Source organism: Giraffa tippelskirchi, chromosome Y (genome assembly GCF_054371585.1).
Source record: "Giraffa tippelskirchi isolate mGirTip1 chromosome Y, T2T-mGirTip1v1.2.pri, whole genome shotgun sequence".
Classification (NCBI taxonomy): domain Eukaryota; kingdom Metazoa; phylum Chordata; class Mammalia; order Artiodactyla; family Giraffidae; genus Giraffa; species Giraffa tippelskirchi.
The window spans coordinates 11,526,670-11,530,210 of NC_137290.1; positions in this window are offsets into that span (position 1 = coordinate 11,526,670).

Sequence of the window (3,541 nt, forward strand, 5' to 3'; positions counted from 1 at the left end):
CCGGGAGAACTATCAATAACTTCAGATATGCAGATGACACCACCCTTATGGTAGAAAGTGAAGAGGAACTTAAAAGCCTCTTGATGAAAGTGAAAAAGGAGAGTGGAAAAGTTGGCTTAAAGCTCAACATTCAGAAAACTAAGATCATGGCTTCCGGCCCCATCACTTCATGGCAAATAGATGGGAAAACAGTGGAAACAGTGTCAGACTTTATTTTTCTGGGCTCCAAAATCACTACAGATGGTGATAGCAGCCATGAAATTAAAAGACACTTACCCCTTGGAAGGGAGGTTATGGCCAACCTAGATAGCATATTAAAAAACAGACGTTACTTTGCCAACAAAGGTCTGTCTAGTCAAGACTATGGTTTCTCCAGTGGTCATGTATGGATGTGAGAGTTGGATGGTGAACAAAGCTGAGCACCGCAGAATTGATGCTTTTGAACTGTGGTGTTGGAGAAGACTCTTGAGAGTCTCTTGGACTGCAAGGTGATCCAAGCATTCCATCCTAAAGGAGATCGGTCCTGGGTGTTCATTGGAAGGACTGATGTTGAAGCTGAAACTCCAATACTTTGGCCAACTCATGAGAAAAGCTGACTCATTGGAAAAGACCCTAATGCTGGGAAGGATTGGGGGCAGCAAGAGAAGGGGACGATAGAGGATGAGATGGCTGGATGGCATCACCGACTCGATGGACAAGACTTTGGGTCAATTCCAGGAGCTGGTGATGGACAGGGACGCCTGGCGTGCTGCGATTCATGAGGTCGCAAAGAGTCAGACACGACTGAGCGACTGACCTGAACTTTGTGTTTATTTTCATCACGGATATTGGCCTGTAGTTTTCTTTTTTGTGTGTTGTCTTTGCCCAGTTTTGATATCAGTGGGATAGTGACCTCGTAGATTGAGTTTGGAAGTGTTCCTTTCTCTGCAATTTTTTGAAATAATTTTAGAAGGACAGGAGTTCGCTCTTCTCTAAATGTATGATAGAATTCTGTGAAGACATCTGGGCGTTCATTTTGGGGGAGAGTTTTGATCACAGCTTTAATTTCAGTGCTTGTAATTTGCTTCCTCAAAATATCTATTTCTTCCCAGTTCCATCCTGGAAGATTGAACTTTTCTAAGAATCTGTCCATTTCTTCCAGGTTATCCATTTTATGGTCATATAGTTGTTCATAATAGTCTCTTAGAGTCCTTTATATTTCAGCATCGTCTTTTTTAACCTCTTCTTTTTCACTTTTAATTTTCTTGAGTTGATTCTCATCTCTTCTTATCTTGACGAGTCTGCCTACATGTTTGTCAATTTTGTTTATATTCTCAGAGGACCAGCTTTTAGTTTGATTAATTTTTATTATTGTTTCTTTCATTTCTTTCTCAATTATTTCTGTTCTGACCTTCATGATTTCTTTCCTTCTGCTAATTTTGGCTGTTTTGTTGTTGTTGTTGTTGTTCTTCTTCTTCTTCTTTTTCTAGGTGTTGCAGGGGTAAAGCTAGGCTGCATATTCAATGTTTGCCATTGTTCTTGTTGTTTGCTCCTTAAGGTAGGATTACTTTGCTATAAACTTCCCTCTGAAAACTGCTTTTGCTGCATCTCATACGTTTCGAGTTGTCATGTTTTTACTGTCATTTGTTTATAGAAATATTTTGATTTCTTCAGTAACCTGTTGGTTATTTAGACAAGCATTGTTTAATTTACATGTGTCTCTGTTTCTCACAGGTTTTTTTTTTTTTTGTAATTGATATCTAGTCTCATAGCATTGTGGTCAGAGCAGTTGCCTGAAACAATTTCAATTTTCTCAAATTTACTGAGGTTTAACTTGTGACCCAAGATGCAGTCTATCCTGGAGAATGTTCCATGTGCATTTGAGAAGAAGATGTAGTCTGCACTTGGATGCAATGACCTGAAGATATCAATGAGATTCATCTCATTTAATGTATCATTTAAGACTTGTGTTTCCTTGTTAATTTCTTAGTTCGATGATCAGTCCATTGATATGAGTGGGGTGTTAAAGTCTCCTATTCTTACTGTGTTACTGTCAAGTTCTTCTTTTATGTCGTTTAGTGTTTGTCTTATGTATGGAGTTTGTTCTATGTTGAGTACACATCAATATTTATAATTGTTATGTCTTCCTCTTGTATTGATCCCTTGAGCATTATGCAGAGTCCTTCCTTATCTCTTGTATTGTTCTTTATTTCAAGGTATATTTTGTTTGACATGAGGACTGCTACTCCAGCTTGCTTTTGCTTTCCATTTGCATGGTATATATTTGTCTACCCTCTCACTTTCAGTCTATATAGGTCTTTAGGTCTGAAGTGGTTTTCTTGTGGACAGCATATACTTGGGTCTTTTTGCTTTTTAATCCATTCAGCCAGTTTGTGTCTTTGGTTGGAGTATTTATTCCATTTACATTTAAAGTTATTATCACTATGTATGTTCCTATTGCCATTTTGTTAATTATTTGGGGTTGATTTTGTAGGTCATTTTTCTTCTGTTGTATTTCTTGACTATATAAGTCCCTTTAATGGTTTTTGTAAAGCTGGTTTGGTGGTAATAAATTCTCTTCACTTTTGTTTGTCTGAAAAGCTTTTGGTTTCTCCATCAACTTTTAATGAGATCCTTGCTTGGTAGAGTAAGCTTGTATGTAGATTTTCCCCTTTTGATATTTTAATCTATTCTGCCATTCCTCTCTGGCTTGCAGAGCTTCTGCTGAAAGATCAGCTGCTAAATGTACGGGGTTTCCTTTTTATGTTACTTGTTGTTTTTCCCTTGTTGCATTTAATATTCTTTCTTTGTTTAATCATTGTTAGTTTGATCAGTATGTGTCTTGGCATGTTTCTTCTTGGGTTCATCCTGTATGGGACTCTTCGCCCCTTTTGGGCTTGATTAACTATTTCCTTTTCCTTGTAGGGGAAATTTTCAACTATAATCTCTTCAAAAATGTTCTCATACCCTTTCTTTTTCTCTTTTTCTTCTGGGACGGTATAATTTGAATGTTTATGCGTTTGATGTGGTCCCAGAGGTCTCTGAGACTATCATCAGTTCTTTTCATACTTTTTACTTTATTCCGCTCTTCAGAAGTTACTTCCACCATTTCATCTTCCAGCTGCCTGATTTATTCTTCTGCTTCAGATATTCTGCTATTGATTCCTTCTAGGTATTTTTAATTTCAGTAATTGTGTTCAGTTATTGTGTCTTTGTATATTTGTTCTTTCACTCTTCTAGGTCTTTGTTAACTGATTCTTGTGTTTTCTTCATTTTGTTTTCAAGGGTTTAGATCATCTTACTATCATTATTCTGAATTCTTTTCCAGGTCGTTTGCCTATTTCCTCTTCATTTATTTAGACTTCTATATTTCCAGTCTGTTCATTCATTTGTGCAGTATTTCTCTGCCTTTTCATTTGTTTAACCTTATTGTGTTTGAGATCTCCTTTTCCCAGTCTTCAAGGTTGTATTCTTTCTTCCTTTTGGCTTCTGCTCACCTAAGGTTGGTCTGGTGGTTTGTGTAAGCTTCACATAGAGTGAGATTTGTGCTGAGTTTTCTTCT